The 22,557-nt window shown below is 40.8% G+C and overlaps 1 long non-coding RNA gene across 1 annotated transcript; it reads left to right on the plus strand.

Annotated features, from left to right (window-relative positions):
- The first annotated feature begins 11 nt into the window (after nucleotides 1-11).
- On the plus strand, nucleotides 12-22,557 carry LOC140592232 (uncharacterized). The gene is made up of 3 exons (XR_011992525.1): nucleotides 12-306; nucleotides 20,592-20,662; nucleotides 21,218-22,557. It is a non-coding gene; the product is annotated as an uncharacterized lncRNA (long non-coding RNA).

Consider the following 22,557-nt stretch of genomic DNA (forward strand, 5'->3'; position numbering starts at 1 on the left):
TGTCTCTTCACATTAAGAGCTTAAGCAGGTAGCTTCGTCAGCAGCTCACCAAGGACGGACGACTTTGAAGTTTTCAAGTGTTCCCCGTCCTCGACTCGTTTCACCTTCTTTTGTCGATTTGTTGTCTGTCGGTGGCTCAGGTGCCGAGCCCCCAAACCGTCGAGGCTCCTGTCTTTCGAAGCTGACAAGTCATCCCTCCTTCAGCAACTGGATGGAAGAGGAAGTCGATCCCCGCGAGCCCCGAGCACAATGGTGCCACTTGTAACCAACTGCTTGGCTGACCGATTCCTTCGGGCAAAGATAAGGGTAACTCACCGTATGAAAATTTTATTTTTCACAACTTTGAAACTTTATGGTTTGCTTTCTTTTGTTTTTTATGCCACTTTTTGAAACAGGAGGTGCTAGCCAAAATGTTTGCTTATTACAATTCAATGAGTTGAGTTACAAACGCTGTTTACCTGAAAAAAAAAAAACAAACGTATTGTCTTCTTTTTGTTGACTCAACCTTGCAGAAAAAAAGTACTGCTATTAAAATCAAAATCCAGTCTGTCTAAAGAAGAATAGGGAGAAAAGTAACTGATGCAAATGTTAATTATTTTACCGGACAGACCAGTTAGTACGGATAATAGAAACCATCCATTTTGTCAGTGGGTATAAAGGCTAAAGCTTTGTGCTTTGGATCCAAGCACTTGAATGAAATGATGGGCAGGTATTGAATCATATACAAAGACAAAAGTTCATTCTATGTCATATTTTCTCAGCTTGCATTTTCAACATGTTGTGACACCATCCTGTAAAGTATTAACTAAAACGAAATTAATATAACTTTTGCCCAAGAAATGTAAGACGTTTCAAAATAGCTTTTGCCTAATTTTTCCAGCATTTTGGTGCTCGTGTAATAGACATACAGAAATTCTTGGAATGGCCTGTCCTTACTTGTCCTTTCTTGTACGATTAGAAAGGATTCAGACAAAATAACCACAGTTTTCCTGTTGTTTGATGTCAGAAAAATGTAGGAACTTCAAGAAAGGTTGCAAGCGAGACGTAAAATGTCTGCTCGTCCGTTTTCCTTCCTGCTTTTGTGCGTGTTTGTAGCTGCTGTGGATCTCTGCCGTTTGACCTCTCCAGTCTTCCCCCAAGCTGATGGGATCTATTTCTTATCGTTTGATATCTGTTTCTTATACATAGGGTTTGCATGGATGAAAGTGTGTCTTTGGTACCATTTTGATCTGTGGATAGAAAAATTAATAAGCTTCTTCCTTTATCTGAATGGGATATTAGCTTTTTAAGCTAGCTTAATACGATATTGGACAGGAAAATTTCTTCTGTGCAAGTTTACTTTCATAATGTAATAAGCGATATTTTATGTCATATATGTATTTCTAGATATAAATGTGTTCCTATTACAGTATATAAAGAATATGGATACTTAAGGTATAGTCTGTTTAGGAGGAAGTCCCTTTTTTAAACCTCTGATTTGTATATATCGCAATATCGCAATACAATCATGGGTTTCATAGTTCTGTTCCTTAAAGCCAACTCTTTACGAAGGAGATTGACTTTTTTTCTTTTTTTCCCCTTGCGAAATTAGTGACAGGAAAAGTCAGAATTAATTGCTCGTTCCTGGTGAGAGGTCAGCCAAGTGCACTAGCTGAGGTTGCACCGTTAAGGACAGCCATTTTGTCAGTATGACTAAGCACCCCCCGCCTTTCTTTATTCCTTTTTTCCCTCTAGCATGCGAAGTTCTAGCAAAGCTGGGCAATGAGGATATTATCTTTGTGTTTTGGTTTAATTATTTTTCTTGCAACCTCAAATTTTTGTCAATGTTTCTGTGCAGAATTATTTATACATTACAGGTGCACTGTGAATGTGCAGAATGGAGGAAGGAATGATGTCTTTGTGTCAGTCTTATGGTTAAGTACGGTAGTAAGCAAATGTAAGCCTTAGGTGTGGAATGGGCATCTGGAGCAATTAATGGCTGTGGTCGAAATCCTTACTCTTTGTACATTGTCATTGACATAAGATTCTTTTTTTTAATAATACATTCTAGGTAATGTGACGGAAGTACAAAAAAGTAAATACATATAATTAAAGCATTAAAGAAAATTTTAACTGGGTGAATATTATACGCTAACGGTACTGAAGTACAAAAATAGTTCTAGATTTTTATAAATACATTTTTCCTTTGCAAACAACAATACTCAGGACAACACAGGCACACTGCGTAGTATAATAATGATTGATAAGAGACTGATAGGATAATTGTCAGATTTGGCGTTTATTTGTCGTTTTTTTTAAAAAAAAAGCAAGAAAGAAAGGAAATGAAATGAAAAGCGGACGATTCATTACTGCAGCGGCAGGGATTAGGGTATGAAGATAAGATCCCGCCTCAGAAAGGGTTTCGAGTTTCCCGGCATTGTTCCCCACACAGCCGCATATTGATTAAGGTGCAGGCTGGTTTAACCAACAGGTCGCTTGTGTCAGTGCAGACTCACATTCCTGCAAGGGGGTTTGGGTTACCCGACCGGGGCCTGCTCACGCTACGCGCCGCGTGTAGATGGTTGAGAACAGTCATGGGGGGGGGGGGTGGCTGTGGCATGTTGCACAAAAAACAGGAAGAAGCGATGAGGTTAAGAAGGTAGATTCAGGTAATACCTGCAGTTCTTTTAGAAGAAGAGAAGGAGCCAGGATTCGTTTTCTGCCCCCTGCATTTAGGTTGTCCCCTTCTCCGCGTCCCCCCCCCCCCTCTCCCTCTGAAGGCCTGCTGCATTGGTTTATATTGCTGATGATTAACTAAATGGAGGTGACGGTCTAGAAGAGCAGGTCTGCTGCAGGTTTTGCCTTTCACGTGTCGTGACTGACCGGGTGGAAGCTGGAACCTTCTCAAGCACTTGGGAGAAATTTGAGATATTTTTCTTTTTCTTTCCCTCACTCTGCCCGACGTACATTTTAATACTCTTTTCAACACGGTAAGGTTACAGGTGCTCTTTTTACTTAGAACATATTCTTCTTTTGGGCTGTCCTTCTTCCTTGTTCCCTCGTTCCATTTACGTCGCTCACCCTCTCCCTCTTTGTCAAGGTCTGCTGAAAAAGTAAACAAGAAAAATACTCTATTCCCATGGCTGAAAATTTTGTTAGAGGATTATTGTTGTAATTGTTTATACTGTATTCCTAGAAATAAATAAACAAACAAATAAATGAATAACTTCTAGCTGCTAATTAAGCTGAATGGTTTATTTAACTACAGGATGTATAATTGTAAAAAATTACAGTGGGTTTTGATAGGGGGTCAAATATAGTGTTTTTAATAAGAACAACTACTTATTAAATAATAAATATAATAGATGGTTAATATAATAATTATTATTTGATTAATGTGTCTTTGTGTATTTTACATATTTTGTTGATTGTTTTATGTATCGTGTGCCCCTGATTAATTTGACTTACTTCTTGCTTATTTATGCAAGACGAGCATGTAAGATTTGAAAGCGCATTGAGTGTGTTCTACCTCTGCACTGGATAGCGCCAAAATGGGTGTGAAGTTGCCTCATGCACCTGTGAACAACTGCAGTTATTGAGTAAACTCCAGGGGACCAAGTGACCTTCTGTCTACAGAAACGAGTCACAGGTCAGTTCAGTCCAGCATTCCAGTGGGGACTGGACCAACACAACCACGCACTGGGAAATCTAGTACTAAACTGCGTACCCAGAGTAGGCAAAGTAACTGCTCACTGTTAATAGTATTGTTTCAAGAACCTGTTTGCTTTTTTATCAGGTTTCTTAAAACTGCATTGTTACTCTGGTAAATGTTCTCCTTTTTCCCCCACAATGTAAGGTTGTATGTAGAATGCAGATGGGGGTATAGCCAAGGTTCTGCAGGTTGGCCAGTTTTACGCTCTTCATAAATAGGGCCTGGAATCCTTTGGAGTCCTTTGTAGCTGCTGTCGGTCGTGAGGCGAGCTGCCATTTCAGCTCAGTGCTGTAAACCAGACCAGTCAGAACAGGTACAGCCAATCATTAACAAGCAGGCGGAGAGGGCCGCGCTTCTGTGAGGGCCGCGCTTCTGTGACAGCGCAGCCGGGCGCGGGCCCCGCAGCCCCGGGCCCCAGTCTGCAAGAAAACTCTGCGGGGTCACGTCAGGTTAGGGTTCTCCTGACATGCTGACATTCTATTTCCTTTATTTCTGTTCCAAGAAGGAGGAAACCGTGGAACCTTGTGGGAAAAGGTTCTTTACTTTCTGAGAATCAGTACATATTTTGATGTGTTTATTTGTTAAAGCATTTTTATAAATAGGTGCTGGTGGGGGAGGGGTAGGAATAAGGGGCAAGTACTTGCGGGGGGGGGGGTGTATATGGTTCCATTCAAGACATTCCATCAGTTCCATAGGGTGCAAAGACACTAAAAAGTGTAGCAGTAATTTGGAGTTTCGCAGTAAGAACTATATCGATGAAATATATGTGGGTGATTCATTTCTGGCAAGGATTCATCTTTTTCCCCTCCTAGTCCTGTTTGGGAAGGCCATCTCCATCTTACGAGGCAGTCTTGGATGTCATGGCTCTCTCTAATACTGCCTGGTAATGATGATGATGGTTCTCCGCCGGCATCACGGATCCACGGGGGCAGCCCGGTGATAAGCGCGATCACCCTCTAAACGCCCTGTTAAGGTCATTCAGAAGCTTGGAGACGCAGACGGCCACGTTGCTTATTTTCTGACTTGACCTGGTTTTACAGGCTGGCTTTAGTAATCCACATTAATTCTTGCTGTAATGCCATTGCTATTTAATAAGCTGCCGAACTCCCTGCCTGGAATGGATGCCTAGCATTCATCTTACCAGAGAGTGCTGGACTGTTCATCTGTGTTCTAACACTGTCTGGTAACGATGTACGCTGGGCATCGACTTGCACTATTGCAGAGGTACCATAGCCCAGAAATTGCTACCACACTTGATATAGTTATATTAGTGAATGGGAACCCCTACAATGTAATCACTATTACAATTATCTTACCTATTACATAGTAAAAAGAATTTATTACATATATTTCCCTTTGTAGTTATGATATTTATAGAAGTGCTGTCAAGTAAATGACTTTGTTATTCAATCTATTGTGCAAACAAGGACTAACCTCTTTCAGGGCTGGTGACCCGGAATACGTATAGCAGGAAAAGCGCCTTCGGACTTTAACGGGGAAACCGTGACCAGATCCGGCCTCCACAGTTTGTTTCTCCTGTTTCTCATAGCTGTACTGTTTAATTGGCATCATTTTAAAGGCTGAGAATGATTGATTCACTGGGACGTATGATCAGCCGCTCACTGAGAAGCCTCTGTTTGGAATAAAAACTGTTTGGGCTCTTCATCCCTTTAAGTTGGTAGCTTCTCGCTGGCAGTTGTGTCATAGAGACACAATACTCATATATTTCATTAATTATATTACATTAAGGTACAATAATATTAATGTTAAATGAAGTTATAATGAGAAAAAAATGAAAGTTTTGTTTCTTGTTCTCCAGATACATTCAGCATACTTCTTTTTAATCGTTTCATAAATGAATATATTTTCAGAGGGCAGAGCTCAATGTGCACTAAAAAGCATTTGCGTGTGGGATAGACTCAAGCAAATGGAATGACCAAAATCATACCAAGATCCAGCGTCAGTTTCTGTGCGTGTAGCTTAGCTGCATGTGGGCGTGAGAAGGCCTTTTGTCTCCTGGTTCATTTACTTCCCGTCTCTTTATGTAGGTATTCCGTCCCGCCCAGCCGGAGTCAAAGAATACCGGTCCGTTGACTGTTACAACAGTCCCGCTGACAGGTGATGTAAGTCACCGTGTGCATGGGGGTGGGGGGGCTCGCAGCTTCCTCTTCCCCTCCCCCAGCACCAACGTTTTTGCTGGCGGGCTGTTATTGGTCTAAATTGCCTCACCTGTGCAGCATGGGCTGACACCTGAGCTGGGCAGTGGTAAAAATAGACACAGTGACATCCTTCACCATTCCCTTCTGTACCAGAGGGAAAGCCGGCCCCGTTTCCGCCCTCCAGGTATCTGGGTGACTTTTCGTTGTCACAACTTAACTCACCGGCTGACTAAATTGATTGAGCTGAAAATAAGCTGTTTTCATTATAATTTCTGAAAGTTGCACAAAATAGATGTAAAGAACTTTTTTTATAAACAATTATCTATGCATTTTAGATACTGTAGCAGCATTAAAAGTAACTCTTCTAAACTCTTTTAATAGTCACGGTCTACCTTGTATGACTTGGTGTGTGTGTGACTGGGATCTAAATGAAAGTGGCTCTTTCGGTAGAGGTGGTACCTCACAGTTCCTGGGTTGGGAACCTAAATCTTGCCTCCGCTGTTGTGCAGGTTCCCTCCGCAAACTTCCGCAGTCCAAGCACACGCAGTTTAGTGAAATGGCATTTATAAATTGTCTGCAGTGAGTGATTTTGTACATGAGTGTATAGATGTATTTGCTCTGCGATGGAATGGCATCCAGGACAACATCCGGGCCATACGCAACCCTGTCCAGAGTAATTTCAGCATTTACAATCACATATTGTGATCATATTGTGAGCATTAATAAAACCAGGAATATAGTACAAAAAGTATACCATTGGTAGAAAAATATAAATATCTTATTTTGTCAGGAATTCGGTTATTATTATTATTATTATTATTAATATTATTATTATTTGTTTGTGTCCCATTTGTACTTTAGCCAGACCTTGTTCAAAATCAAGCCAGTGATACTTGAAAATGACATAGAGCACCAAGGACAGTAAGTGCCAGCACTGTTTACATTGGGATGTTTGTCAAAGGCAGGACTTTCTTAATAAGTTCTACTGGACTTTGGACTTCCCCATCAAATAGTGATTCACGCCTTTGTTTGCTGAACCGGCAACGTTTGTCAATAAACATTTTATAAGATCTTACAATTTGGCCTTTTTCTTTCCTTTCATAAAGCATGCTTGCGCACTAGGTGTGACATCACAGACTTTTATTGGAGGATGTAGAGGGTTCTAAGGAGGATGGAGTTGCCATGTCTGTTACAAACAGTATTTGTATCATTTTCTTTTTATTGTAACATTGAAGTTGCCCTTGTGATTGATAGCCACACTGCATGCCTACTTTTTCTCACCATATTTCCTGCTCAATTCTTAGCCATTCTTACTTTGAATGTATCAGTTTTTATTACATTAACCTTCTGCTGAATTAAATGATGGGGGAATTTAAAACGATGTAACCAGTTTATAGGTTTGTTTCTTTGTCTCTTTCTATGTCTGACTTCAGGGTCTAGGCCAAATGTCAGAGAATCCCATTCAGCTGCAGCCAAGCCTATCGATTGGCGTCTTACCAGACAAGGTTAGATCTAGTTATCTGTGTCTAATACTGTCTGGTAATGCCGTCTATTGCAAGGCATAGCCTCTCCGCTGTGTCTGTCTGGGCCTTCTTCTTGCCTTAGAACCGGGCCTTCATCTTGCAGGTAATCAGGACATGAGTAAACTGCAAGGTGTAATTTGTTTCCCTCTATGACTATAATGTGTAGAAGACGCATGAACTAGGAACCTTGTGCTGGAGAGTGTTGTGGTCTGTGCAGCCCTCCCATGCGCACGGTACCAAAGTTTGCTCTCCACTGGAACATGAATTACTTTATGGTCGTCATCTCCCAATCTGAATTTATGAAGGAAAAAAAAAGTAACCTTCGCTTTCCCTGTAGCACCAATCAGCATTAGATCGACTTTAAATTACTATTACCTTCATATCTACTTGGTGTCATTTTACAATCAGTATTATTTCTGCATCTCTCTCCTCTTTACATCTAACCCTTGTGTTTTTCCGTCTTTTTTTTAATAATCTGCTTTTGTGTATCATTTCATAATTACCGCAGATGTTAACACCTTACATTCATCTGTGGATTTAGTACATCAGGAGTCACTTTAATGTGATCAGTTTGTCTTTGTAATGCTGCTGATACGTGCAAACAATAAAAACATTATTAAGATGCGTGTGTTCTGTGTTTCTTTAGTGTTAAGCGAAATCAGAATTTTAAAAAAAGCTATTTTAAAAACAGGGCATTTATACTTTGGAATACGTTATAACAATTTTTTTCCATGTGAGTACAACCAAAAATCTCTATGGTAATAATAATTAAATTACTGATCATACATGATTTTAATTATATGTGATACTGTTTTCAATAAAATGACATTGCAGACTAGTAAAACATTGCTTTGGACTGGAATTATTTAAATGGACATTTCTTCATTTCTGTGCCTTTGGAAAATGCATAATCACGAATTCCACTGGCAAAATAGGGAATTGAACGCAATTAAAATATTTGTTATACCAGCTACATGTAGAGAAAGCTGAAGAATCACACAAAGCCACTGTTTCAGTCTTTAGCTGCTTCCTCTGATCGTGTAGCACCATAGTGCGTGAGCAATGGATGTCTGTATTTTGCTGGCTGAAGATTTAGTTACCCAGGAACAGTGCTTCCTTTTAAATGCCCCCATTTACCCCCAGGTCCCCCCTCCGCCACCAAAACCTCATTGTGTTTCAGCACAAAGCAGGCCCCAATCACTACCTGAAACATTAGCCTACTCTCACTCAACTCAAAATCATTTTCCTCTCATGTGATGAGACCAGAGACTTCTCTCTATTCTGAAATATTCACTTAATAATCATGAAATAGTACCAATTGTATGTCAATATCTACATATATCTCTGTATACTGACCTCCTGAATCTAACTGTCATGTTAGCATAGATTTGGGTACATAAATCAATATCTGAACCCACAAACAATCGAGTGAATGATTATACTATGATTCGATATGACAAAGAAAAACCAACACTATGATCCCACAATATAAAGGCTGACATATAGATCGTCTGGTCTTGAGGTCCACATAAACACAAGGAATGAAGAGCTGGCACTAACGTGCGGACGTTGTAGTTCTGGTTAGACATGCATAGTAGTGATAATATAAAATACATGCCTAAATGCTTTTTATTAAGTTTCATCAGTCACACCAATGACTAAGGAAATAGACTAACTAAACAGCTTGCCTAAAATTCTATTTTATTCATCAAATCCAAAAAAAACGTAACTTCAATGAATAATTATGAGTCAAGGAAGTTCCTCAACAGCACCTATAGTATTACCAAATAACATAGTCTAGACATTCGGGGATTTGAATTATCAAACATGAACATGTAATTAGGAATCAGAAAATACAGCCTGTGACAGAGAGGTTGTTTAAGCAGGGTATTCAATTATTACGTTATTTACATTCCAAATAAATGGTCAACATACCCAAAGAAAGTTGCATTAAGTTATATTTACTGGAGAATTCAAGTTAAGGTGGCTATTACTGTCAGCAGCGCTGTAGAACAGTGGTTTTGCTATTTGCGGCTAAACTGCCAAGCGGTAGTAATAACACGGAAGAAGGGAGTACGGGTAGGGTGAAGGACATCCTAGCGTGTGACGTCACAGTGCAATTCCAGCCCAGGAACCGGTTCACCTGGCAGTCCCGCCCAACTGGATTCCTGCTGGCTGCGGGTGGGAGGGAGCCGACCTTACCGCCATCGTGCTATTGGACGTTGCTCGGAAACAGTCGTTATCTGTATGGGAGGCACGGTAAACGGTATGAAAGACGTGCGCCTAGAGACAGTTTATAAATGGATATATATACACACAGACACACACACATACTATATGCATATATAACCATTTATAATCGCTTGGAGTATTGCACCTTTTTATGTCTCTCTCTTTTTTTTTATACATTTACTGACATTACTCTTACCAATGGCAGGAATATGGAGAAAACACTGCCCTGCAAAAACAAAAGAGGAACTATGCTGACACGGGAAATAAAAAAGCATTTTTACTGTCCAGTTAGTAGTAGCAGATAATAAATAATACCGTTTTCTTCAAAACCGAACAAAGTTCAACTAAGATATTTTGTCAGACTGTTAAACAGAGCCTCAGTTTTGATAAAATATGCAGTTAGAGTGTTTTGCCTATAAATGGCATAATATTATTCATTTAAAGGGAATAGTCTTAAAAGAGTTTTGCATTTCTGTTGCTGTAGATTTTCTATGACTATTTACAGTGAGTTGTGTGTGTGATTGTGTGCTCTGGTAATTCTTTCAAGGCAATTTGCAATACAGAGCAGTTTTATACTGCCGTTTCTATGCTCAAAGGTCATCACTGTATTTGTCAGGAGTTATATGACTCTCTTTCTCAAAGGAACATTATTTGGTGGGGCAGGGACCTGACTAGGCTTGCTGGCACCTAGGGGCCGGTAATAAAGCATAGAACACAAACAGTCTGCAGATCATACATGCACAGAATACACACAGACGCGGAACAATATCTGCTGAGCAAATGCACAGCCCGGGGGGGTGGATCGGGGGCGGGGGCCTTTTCCATGTAGGTTCAATGGCTGTGCTTTTTTTTTCAGGTTACACCAAAGGAAGTTTCTAGAACAGGCTTCCCTTCACATGCATTTCTCTCGAAACGTGTACAGATACAGGAACACTTCATCAGATCTGATATGCACTAGTGTAGTAATAAGGTCTTACAGATGACAGAACGAAAGCACAGAACGTAGATGTTCTAGTCTCAGGGTCAGCGGTACATGAGACCAGGATCCTGAACACCCATGTGAAAATTCATGTTATGTTCTCAGAACCCAAAGTGAAAGCATCAACAGAAAAAGAATGTTTCCTTTTCACAATAGTCATGCTAGTTGTGCAGAAATACTGTCCATGATTCAACTGAGTTCATTCAAAGACTTATGCAAAAAAAAACTAATACTGACAAAAGATTAATTTAATATGCTTTGTACAGCAATTTGATTTGTATTTTATACGAATAAAAGACACAGTACTGTATATGACCAATGACACATACATTTAATACGGATTGTGTCACATAAAGAGCTTATATGATTTGGGTAAAGTGCATAAAACTCTAGTGACTGATATGTAGTGCAAATGGAAAGTGTAAGAAAGAAAAACACCAAACTGAAATTAGGAAATAGAATTTTATCAGTATTTGTTAATTGTTTTGTTGTTTCTAAAATTTTAAAAACACAGCAAACACATCTAATAAAATGTTTTTTAGAAGCCTCAGTTCTCAATTCTTCCTGAGACAAATGCAAATATATATACACACAGAAACTCAAACTTTACATAAACTTTCAAAATGTTGCTATGCGATGACTGTAATTTTTGCACAGCCATGATCATTATGATGGGGCCAGACCTGAGGCTTTTAAAAACCTCACAGCAGCTGATGAGACCTTTAAAGAGACAGCGAAGGACAACACTGGCTTAAGTCCTGCTGGAGACTGTTTTTATACATGAGCACCAGCCCAAGCAACAACAGAGTTTTGTTATCATTAGTATAATGAACGCCTGCATGAAAGGTTATCAGGCTGGACAGAGATCACATGTCATAAGAGAACTTTTGAATCACAGGATCTTTAAATCTATAACACCATTCTTTTATTCTATCTGCGCTCTTGCAAAATTGAAAAACGTTTTGTTTCCATTGTTAGTGTAATAGGTGGGTGGGATCTGGTGGAAAAACAGGCCTCCTTGGTTCTTTGTGGGGGGGGGGGGGAGAGAGATAAAGATTAGGGGTAATCATCAGCCATGCAGAGGTGGATCCTTTGATTAAGGAGATGTTGTGTAATTACTGAATGTCACATGGGGGAAGAAACTCCTATGGGTCAAACGAAAGCAAAAACACATTTATAACTTTATATATTTTGTTTGGAGATATTGCTGGCTTTTACAGAGGAGGTACCTTTTAGTTATGTAGCCACACACTATATTATAGGGTCCTAACTGTTCCATAAAAATAAAACTGAGATCAAAAGCAGATCTTTCCTTTTCCAGACGAAAGGAAGGTTCACTACCAACACAGCAGATCCTCCACAGAAAGACCGAGGCTTTACCATTCAGTAGCCATGATGTCCGCCCTGGTTCTGAATAAGCAAACTGGAAAATTGATAAGATTTAACCATTTCAATGACTTTTCTGGCCATTATAAATTTGTACCGTAAACCCCATTTTAAAACAAAAATCCATATATCCATATATTGGAGGAAGGAACGAGGAATTTTTTGGCCAACTGCATGGTGTGACAGGTAGGTTAGAAGAACGTGACACAGATGCCCAGTTTACTCTCTAATTTAAATAAACATACCACACAGTCTCGAGGCCTTTGCTAACTGTGAACTTAGTTTATATTACTAATAATTAGTTACAGGCTCACAAAAGGGCTTGATAACCTAATGTCCCCTCCCTGAAACATCCACACCATTCCTTGTTATATATATTTTACAAATAAGATGTGTAAAAGGTTACAGATTGCCATCCATCCATCTTTCTTTCAACTGTACTGTATATCCAGTACTGAGTCATGGGGGGGGGGTTACATTTGTTTTTCTGCTAATACAACATCCCACAATCAAAGTTAAAACTGCAATCATAAAACAAAAGGATGAACTCCTTTAGATGAATGCTGAATGGGTGCGTGTTTACAGCGCTCCGTGAGACGCCTGCTGTAGTAAACAATTTTACAAATCAATGCACAACCAGCAACTGTTGCTAAGGCCACTGTGTATAAAATGAAACCAGCAACTGTTTACGGCATTGTAAGGATTTCGTTTCCTTTTTTGCCAGGAGCTGAGAAAGCAGCCTAAAAAGCAAAGACAGAATATTCTGTTTATACATCAGTACTTATATATACCAGTTTGCCTGGAACATGGTGCATTTCTCTTTCATGGTTTTAGCACTGGGCTGTTACTGGGCATGTCTCTGACCCCACGTCTGCATGCTGCATATCCTTCCCATGTTCATCTGAGGTTCTTCCAAGTAGCCCATTGCCCTCCCACAGTTCATAGACTCACTGTTTAGGTGAAGTGGCAAACCTATTATTCACATGTAATGTGTGAAAATGCAAACGATAATCAGGCATCTTATCCAAAGTCCTGGCATAATGCAGAGGCCCTAAATGACCCTAAATGACTGATATGCTATTGAAAGAGGACGATGCTCTTCATTTGGCCACACTGCAAATTACTGGCAAGGGATATCAAGAGAATGCAATAGATGATAATAATTAAGGTTCAGAACGTTAAAAAATAACTTACTATGACAGAAAAAAGTTTTACAAGTTCATGACAATGTGGTTCAGGTTATGTACCTTACAAATGGTTGCAGCAGTAAACTTATATCAAAGGTATTATCCTGAAATCTTTTGACCTGATAATCAGGTTTGTAACCACCTCTCTGTCTGCTGATGATCAGGCCCAAACAGAAGATGGCAGCCATTTTCTGTGGACACTACCACGGTCTCTGTGAATTACATCCCTTATGTCCCCCTGATTTCTGCAGCTGGGCAAATAGCATCTGAAGTTTCCTTTTATTTGACAAAACCAAGACGAACAAAAACGAATGTCTCGTTTATCTCTCATTGAGGAGTGGTAATTAGGGGCTTTTGTTTGGCACAGTTGTTCTCTATCCAAGGTAACCTCAGGTTGAACGGGGCATTGACGACAAAGCCTGCAATGAAAAGCAGTGTATTAAAAATTGCTGTTTCATTGTGCCACAGTGTAAACACTGATACAAGCGAAGCGGGACGAACGTGAACTTGAATTGCAAAGAGGGGCACACTGTGTTTTTACAGTGCTTCCTGTCATTCCTGTCTGTTTTAAAAGGGGTCTATTTCCATGTTTTAAGAGGACTTCCATTTCATGAAATAAGGACATAAGACATTTACAAATGAGAGGGGGCCACTCGGCCCATTATTCAGTGAAACCAATAAAATATCTGTACTTTATATTTCTGCTCCCTGCATGGATCACCTTACGTTTATCTACGTTAAATTTCATCTGCCAGGTATCAGCCCAGTCGCTAATTAAATCAAGGTCCCGTTGTAGCTTCTGTTCTGTTAGTTTAGTCTAATCTGGAATAGAAACAAAAATCTGATAAAATTAATAAAATGAAATGACAGAAATCCACAGAGATGAATTTCTCCAACAGGCCTGAAGGATTCTTGTGTGGTTGTGTTTCTCCACACTGGTATAACACGGTGCCTACCTGCCAAAAACCAAAAAAAACTGTTTCCTAACTCAGGCAATGTTAGATGGTTCTGCTAGTGCCCTCTGCTGGACGACAATTCAACCAGCATTGACAGTTACCATGAGCAACAGTTTTGACCTAATGCTGTTGTCATGGTGAACTGTTTCACTGTCTGAATTGTTTATATATATATAGAGGGAAAAAGTGTCATAGATTAAAAAAAATTCTTGTTCAATTTTGAATCCATCATTTAACGATAAAATTTATGGTGTGAAATTAAGTGAAATTAAGTTAAGAATAGCTGAAATGTTAGGAAATACAAAGACAGAATACATAAACAGAAATAAAATCAGATGTCAACAAAAACACCAGTAAAGTAACCAAATGCCATACTTGGTGTAAATTGGTATTTACTTTATAGACAAATATATTAGTGTTATTTATATCTGGGGAGGGACAATAATTTCATTAATCTGGACCATGCTTTGTGTTCTGTTCATATCTACTCATCGATTCTTACAGTTTTTATTTACTGACATATGTCATCTTCTTCGCTGCTCTAAAACTAAGCAATCAATCCCAACGATTGGCCTGGACATATGAAACCAGAGTCAGTTAGGGATTACAAAGAGAGGACAGGTGTTCTCTCCTTTGTGCAGTCCTACAGCGTGGCTTCCCGGGCTCTCACTCGGAGAAACGCCTCCCGTCACCTCTGGGCTTATGAAACATCTCTGTGGCTCCGCTTTAGTCCAACGGGACGTCCCCAAAGCACCTGTTATTACTGTATGAGTTCTACCTCTGGTTAACGATCCTGAGCGGGGGTAGTGGTGTATCATGAAGAGCTTAATGTGGCTGCAGAACACTGGCCTGTGACACAGTCAAACTGGTGTGGGTGGACAAAAAGCCATGAGTCACCTGCATATGAGCTGCCTGGAAATAATAGATTAACCATTGTCCTCTGGACTAGAGAGGCATGGGTTTGGATCCCTGCCTAAGAAACCAGTGTTGGTCAAAATGCTTTGGCAATCCAGCTGAACGATGTCTGAACAATGCGAAATCGTCATCTTGCTAAGGAGGCTTCTAATGCAAGCAAAGTGTTTCGGAGTTCGGCGTCACATGTCACAATATTAGGAGAGAGAGAAGACGGGCTTCACTCTGCTTTTGTTCTGTATTTAAATCGTACGTTAAAAATCCGCAGGTCGAAATGTACTTCACGTCCGGAGTTTCTAAAAGGCAGCCGAGTTTCTCACTGCCTCCATCTCAAATAGATCACGTGACTTATAATAAATAATGCATGTGTTTTTGCAGCTGCCTTTCCACCAGAACTTAATTGTGCCACTGGGGAAGGTGATGGCGAAAGGGCTGCCTATTAGTGCGTGCTGAATTTTGAGCTGAAAGAGGAGGCAGTGAAGTGGATTCGCAAGTTGTGACAGACACACACAGATGCATCTACTTACGTTCGAGTGTATTAAAGGCTGCAGAGGGTAGCATGAGACTTCAGTGACAAGCAGGAAAACAAGCACTAGCATAGTGATAAATACCAGCAGCAAAACAACAGCAAACAAAAACTGGAAAGGCCTAAATAAATCAGACGGGTTTAATGAAACACTAATGTCTGGGCACTCACATCAATGGACAATTTGGCAAGTCCAGTTCACCTTACCATGATTTTGGACTGTGAGGCCCGCGTTAGTTTCATTTCAAATTGCCCCTAGCCAGCATTTTTTTTATTACAAAATGATGAAATGGCGGGACCACCAATGTGACATAATTAATTTGGCTTCACCCCCCTCCCCCCATAAATAGACCTTTGCCTTTATATTATTGAGTTGGTTGTGTCTCTCTCCCCCCCACCCCAATATCAAGCTGTCTCGCATGCCATACTTTTTACAATATAATGCAATATAATGTCTGAATGTTATGATGGTATTAATAATTTGATACAGGAGTATCCTTGACCTGCTGTCAATGCGCAGGAAGCTCCTGGAACTTCAAGGGGAGGTGTGATATCTGATAATACATACAGCTATAGTACAAAATAGCCGGAGGTGGATAGTTCAGATCAGAAAGTAAAAATCCTGAGCAAGATTTTGTTTCGGCCAACCAGTTGAGTATAAACAGGCTGTCTCCGAATTCCGGGGCTGTGTGCTTCGAAGGATGTGGTCTATGTAGCCTTTATAGGTTATGTCCTTCGAAGGATGTGGTCTATGTAGCCTTTGCAGGTTACAGTATGTCCTTCGAAGGATGTGGTCTATGTAGCCTTTATAGGTGGTGTCCTTCAAAAGGATGTGGTTTATGTAGCCTTTATACAGTAGGTGGTGTCCTTTGAAGGATGTGGTCTTTGTAGCCTTTGTAGGCTGCATCCTTCGAAGGATGTGGTCTATGTAGCCTTTGTAGGCTGTGTCCTATGGTCAATGTGGTCTATGAAGCCTTAGCAGGCTGCGTCCTTCAAGAGTTTGCTCAATGAATCTTGGGATCTGGGTAAAAGTATAACACATTTCTAGGCTGTATGTGAAGGAGCCTTCTAATTGGGACAGTCTCGTCATGCCGCTGTGACACAATCCGTCTTCGAATGCAGCCTTAGAAGGATGCAGCACCTGGATTCAGACACAGCCAGAGTCTCAGTCACAGAGGACTCAAACGAAATCTTGGTCTGGATTTGTGCTTTCTGGACCTGAACTATGCACCTATGAAAATAGCAGTGCAATGCGATATTAAAGGTCATGCAAAAGAACAAAACAATGAAACACAGTTTAATCAGTGGTTTCATCAGGTAGATGGGCCAGATTTCAAGGATTGATAGAGAAGCATAAATATGCAATCAAGCTGTAGTTCTGTGTTCATTGGTGGGGTGTGTCTGGTGTCAATGTACCAAATGCTTTGCTACGGTGCCATAAAAAAAAAAAAAACAGATTAGCCTATTAGTCCACACCTGGTCAACAGATTTGTTGCTAGATGACTTCAGAGAAAAAAGTCCATGGTGTGATTGAGTCATGATCCCATCTCTCACTTTACCGTTGTAAAAGTCATGCGTGTGGGAGTGAACACCCAGTGAAGAACTGGGCTGTTTTCAGAGTCTACAGTTCCAGTACCAGTGAATAAAACAGCAGAATTGTATGTTGTCCATTGTGCATGCACAGAAGTTGAAACGTGAGTCAGTAACACTTAACTTGACGGTGGCAGAATTACATAGTAATAACTCAGTAACTACTGAAGTATAAATCATTAACAAATCATGAATAAATATAATCCACCTGAGATAAAAGATGCTTAAGTACAGTAACTGCTTAAAATACAGTAACAGCTTAAAATACAGATGCACAAATACAGAGCCTGATAAAAATTGCAACATGATTCACTAATGTTGAACAAGTATGAGATCGGTATTTAACTTCTGTTTTTCAATTCATTTGATTTGTTCTTTCAATAGTTCATTTAATAGAAGATATGATTCATTAACATGAGATTAGTATGTAACTAATACTTAGTTTGGGCTTAATTCATACATAAGTAATAGCATAATGCTATGCTGTGGAGCTGTGGAACGTTGCCCCATCAAGTAAAGTGTTTTCCATTAGATGGTGGAACATTGCTGGCGGGATTTGTTGCCATGCGGGTTGGGCATCGACGCTGGGCGATCAGGTCCCTTTCTGTGAGCTTATGTGGCTGCCATGCGGGTTGGGTATCGACGCTGGGCGATCAGGTCCCTTTCTGTGAGCTTATGTGGCTGTCATGCGGGTTGGGCATCGGCGCTGGGCGATCAGGTCCCTTTCTGTGAGCTTATGTGGCTGTCATGCGGGTTGGGCATCGGCGCTGGGCGATCAGGTCCCTTTCTGTGAGCTTATGTGGCTGTCATGCGGGTTGGGCATCGGCGCTGGGCGATCAGGTCCCTTTCTGTGAGCTTATGTGGCTGTCATGCGGGTTGGGCATCGGCGCTGGGCGATCAGGTCCCTTTCTGTGAGCTTATGTGGCTGTCATGCGGGTTGGGTATCGACGCTGGGCGATCAGGTCCCTTTCTGTGAGCTTATGTGGCTGCCATGCGGGTTGGGCATCGGCGCTGGGCGATCAGGTCCCTTTCTGTGAGCTTATGTGGCTGCCACTCTGCCGCCAAACCTGCTCCCAGATGTTTCCACTTCACAATCAACTTTCTTGCGGCTGATCGGGGCGGCTCTAGCAGGACTGAAATGTGGAGAGCCGACTTCCTGGAAAGGTGTCCAATGGTGTTCTGTGTCAGTAATAGATTGACTATGACTTATGTTCTTATGTTCTTATGACTAATTTCTTCAGTATGACGACCCATTCTGCTGCCATTGTTTGACGCTAGAGATTGCCTGACTGTGTGGTTAATTATAGACCAGTGTGTCTGCAAATGGGTGTGGCTCATGTGGCCATTTCCTGTAATTACTGTGGGTGTCTCAAAACTTCTGTCCATCCACATTTTTGCTCCCTTCCAGACAGCCCACATTTTTGTCCACTAGTGGGAGCTGGGAGGGAGCAAAAATGTGGACCATCTGGGGCTCTGCGAGCGCTGGTTTGAGAAACACTGACATAAAGCACATGAACCAGAAACAAATCCGCTGCAGCTTTAAAGATGTACCTGAAGTAAGTGAAAAGGGCCTGAAAAATCAGACACTCACCAGTTTTCAACGCCCCCTAGTGGTGGAGGTTGTCATTGTTTATTTTTATATCATGAGCAGTTTATCGCCCCCTGTCATTTTGCCTGTTTTACTAGTAAATCTAGTTATGAATTATGTGTTCAAAGAATATTGTTAAAAGTTTTAAACTAACTTAAAACTAATAAACACTAGTAAAAGTCTTTGTGACAAACTAATGCAAAAGCACAATCGAGAACAGGTCTGTAATTCTGATGTATCTCACTTAGATGACCTACAGTATAAATCCTTCGTTAAGATCAATGCTTTAGTTTTATCCATTTAATATTATTAATATCTGATACCAAACAGCAAACATTTATCTGAACTATAATGTCTGTCTCCTTGGCTCTTCCACAAATGCTGTTTCATTTGTCATTCTGATAAGTCACAGCACAGGCAACATGAGGAAAAGAAATGCAATCCATCCATGGAATGCAGCTGCCACCCCAATCAGTCTGAAAAGTTCACAAACTTGGCTGAAAGGTGTAGAAAGAGCTGATTTGTATTTAGACCCCAGAACTAAACTAGCTAATGCAGAAACTCATAAATTCTTGGCATTAGATGCAAATATAATTTGTAAACCTTTTAGAAACGTCTGTAGTTTTCATTAAATTCTACAAACTCTTCAGGTTATAGAAAATGTTAGTCAGATTGTCTCAAAGTACTTTTTTTCCTTTGTTCATGTGTTCCTTGCAGTCTCACTTTCACCCCTAGGAAACTTCCCACACACTGACAAAACTGTGTGACAGCAACTCTCCCTTAGAGAATCTCAGTCATATACAGGCATTCAGCCTTAGGCTGCTTTCTTACTGGGGTGACAACCTGCTTTTCGTTGATTTTTACCAAACATCTGGGCTGATTTTTTATACGGGGTCACACCTCAGTTTTTCCTCAGAGCAGCCTTGATTTGTTGCCATATGGACTCCATAAGTGTTCCACGTAGATACTGGATCTTAATGGAGCGACAGTTGAGTTAGATAGGGGAATGGTCCATCCATTTTCTGTACCTGCTAGCCCTGCTCAGGGTCTTGGGGGCCTGGAGCTTCTCCCGGAGGTTACAGGTACAAGGCAGGGAACAACCCAGTCTGGGGAGACAACAGGGCACTTTCACACACCAGTCACTCACACATACACGCAGTTTGGTAACTCCAGTTAACCCGTGTTTTTGGACAGTGTGTGGGGGGGAGGAAACCCCCCGATAACACAGGGAGAGCATGTAAGCTCCACACACATGGAGCCATGGTGGAGACTCAAACTCAAACCCTGGTCCCACATGTGTGAGGCAACAGTGCTGACTCATGCTTCACTCTGCCAACACTAGGTGGCAGTGTGGTAACTAACTAAATTTCATAATGTCTACTTTACCTTTCATACAGATCAGTCCAGTCTATTAGTATACAAATCACCATATTGTGGTCATAATATGACCATTGTGGTCATATTAGTATACAAATCACCATATTGTGGTCGTAATATGACCATTGTGGTCATATTAGTATACAAATCACCATATTGTGGTCATATTGTTAGTCAAGCCCAACTGGAACTCTACCAGTACAGGATTTGGTTCATGTGCATTAGGTGGGTGTTTTGTTGATAAAAGATGCTGAATACATTACAAAAATAAGTAATTAGATATTTAAGAAAGTAAAGATTAATACTAAATAACAATTTTAGCATCAAGAGAAATTAAATGAAATTCTCTATCAGAAACTGGGTGCTACTTTGTAATTGGACATCTGAGTGAACCACAGTTTGTCCATAACAAACAACATGTTCAAGCATAAGGGTGTTCGTAAGTGAATCATGATCAATGATCGATTTTGTAATCATATCGTCAGATCTGCCACTGGTTGTCTTGGACACTCTGGTGAGGAGAGGGACTGAGCTGTCAGCTGATCACCACCTAGTGGTAAGTTTGATTGATGGCGGGGAAAATGTTAAACCTAGTAGACCCAAATGCATAGTGAGGGTGTGCTGGGAGAATCAGGCAAGGGCCTCTGTCTGGGTGATTTAAAACTTGCAACTCCAACAGAAGTTCTCTTGCATTCTGAGGGAGGCTGGAGACATTGAGTCCAAATGCCGACGTGCCTCTTCAACATTGCGTGGAGGTTGGGGACAGTACCTTTGAATGGGCAGACTGGGGTGGTGGTCCCAATCTTTAAGGAAGGCGACTGGAGGATGTGTTCCGGATTCAGGGGGATCTCACTCTTCAGCCTCCCTGGGAGGGTCTGTGCCTGGCTACTGGACAGGAGGGTCCGCTGTTGGTTGAACCTCAGCTCCAGAGCAGCAGCGTGGATCTCATCCTAGCTGTGGAACGTTGGACCAGCTCTTTACCCTCACAAGGATACTGAACAGTTCATGGCAGTTTGCCCAACCAATCTGCATGTGTTTTCTGGACTTGGAAAAAAAGAGAAACATTTGGGTGGGGCTTAAAATACAGGCTCTGTTCTTCTGCATCATCCAGGATGCCTCCTGGACACCTCCCTGGGGAGGTGAATCGGGCATGTCCAACTGGCAGGAGACCATGGGGCAGACGAAGGACACGCTGGAGATATATCTCTTGGCTGGCCTGGGAACGCCTTGGTATCCCCCGGAGAAGCTGGAGGAGGTGGCTGAGGAGAGGGAGGTCTGGGCATCACTGCTTCGACTGCTGCTCCCGCGACCCAACCCTGGATAAGCGGCAGAGAATGCAGTGGCATGTGTCACTGCAATGACAGTGAAACTACAATTACAAGTATTTCTTTAATATAAACCTGTTTTATTTACTCTTAATAAACAAGAATAACTTAAAAAATAAAAATTTAAATAGGTTTTATCTAAACAGCCTTTAATGTTTTCCTGAAGCAGGCAAACCTGTATTTATTGCCAATTGAAATCAAGTAATTTTCGACTTGTTTAACATCATAGTGGAACATAAAAATTAACAATATGCTCTGGTTGTGGGGGGGGGGGGGTGTGATATGGATCATTGCTTGTGCATAGAGATCCCCCACCCACCAGAATCTCTAGAATGCCAAAACGTGACAGAGGTCTACCATCAGCAGGTGGGCTTTCTGTCACACGAAGATTCTCGGGGCTTAAGGCTGCTGTACATTGAACAGCTGTACATTGAATTTGAAGCAAAAGCTGTTGCTTGCATTATGTGACACACAATCACAGAATCGTGTGGTTTTCTCTTTATGTTAAGCTTCATTTCTACCTTTTTTTTAATTGAAGTGATGTACCTGCACAAAATAAGCGTTGATTATTTTTAGGCAACACTTTACTTAAATGGGCACAAATAACTTACTCAGTTACTACTCAAGAACAAATCATGAACTAACATAGTTCCTGCGTGAAATTCATGAGCCATCATGATTGATTAATGATGAACAAACATAGGATCAGTACATAACTAACACTTAGTTTCTGGTTAATTAATACATTTAGTAAAAGTAATCGTGCCCCCCCCCTCAAGTGAAGCGTTACCATTTTTTTAAACTGACATTAAATACCTGCAGATTAGCTGTGACATTGGCAGCCATTGTGTTTTTGTTCTTCTAAAATACCACGAGTATTAATAGTATCCTGATGGGAGGTTATTTAGAGAAGGGGATTCACAAACCAATGGAACAAAATTGTAATGGACTAACCACACTATCAAAACATGAAACCTACACACAGTACTGAACTGAAGAAACCTTTGGTCACATTCATCAGTCAGATAACCTATCAGAAGCACACAGCATAAAGATGCATAGAGCACAGAGATAACACAAAAACGACATATAAATGTCATAGGTTACTGTTATGCGTCACCTTCTC

This window comes from Paramormyrops kingsleyae, chromosome 8, assembly GCF_048594095.1.
Source record: "Paramormyrops kingsleyae isolate MSU_618 chromosome 8, PKINGS_0.4, whole genome shotgun sequence".
NCBI lineage: Eukaryota > Metazoa > Chordata > Actinopteri > Osteoglossiformes > Mormyridae > Paramormyrops > Paramormyrops kingsleyae.